This window comes from Nanorana parkeri, unplaced genomic scaffold, assembly GCF_000935625.1.
Source record: "Nanorana parkeri isolate BGI_ZX_2015 unplaced genomic scaffold, ASM93562v1 scaffold1354, whole genome shotgun sequence".
Taxonomy (NCBI): Eukaryota; Metazoa; Chordata; class Amphibia; order Anura; family Dicroglossidae; genus Nanorana; species Nanorana parkeri.
This window is the reverse complement of record NW_017307622.1, coordinates 117,305-117,582: the sequence shown is the minus strand read 5'-3', so window position 1 is coordinate 117,582 and position 278 is coordinate 117,305. Positions and strand designations below refer to the sequence as shown.

At 54.0% G+C, this 278-nt stretch overlaps 1 protein-coding gene across 1 annotated transcript in view; it reads right to left on the bottom strand.

The window, feature by feature from the left end:
* The window catches only part of SPAG17 (sperm associated antigen 17), a 92,090-nt gene that overhangs the window by 87,731 nt on the left and 4,081 nt on the right, over positions 1-278 (bottom strand). The gene's annotated exons all lie outside the window — the stretch shown is intronic.

The following is a 278-nucleotide window of genomic DNA, read 5'->3' as shown; positions in this document are numbered from 1 at the left end:
GTGGATATATTCGGATAGATTAGGACTGCGGCGTTTCTATTAAAATATTGACGAAAGGAACCAAAAAGCGTGGCCGCCCTCTGGCCGGTCTTCCGGCGTGCGCAGGACCCGGCCTGGTAGCTGTGGTAATCAGACACAGAATCCGGCAGACCTTTGCCTGAGCCAATTACCCCCTTTGATGGAGAGCAGTCTAATGCACACACATGGGGGGGGGTTGCTTTTTCCCCCCGGAATCACGAGCCCATAAATAACTTGTGTGCCCGAGGCTTGTGCAGGGA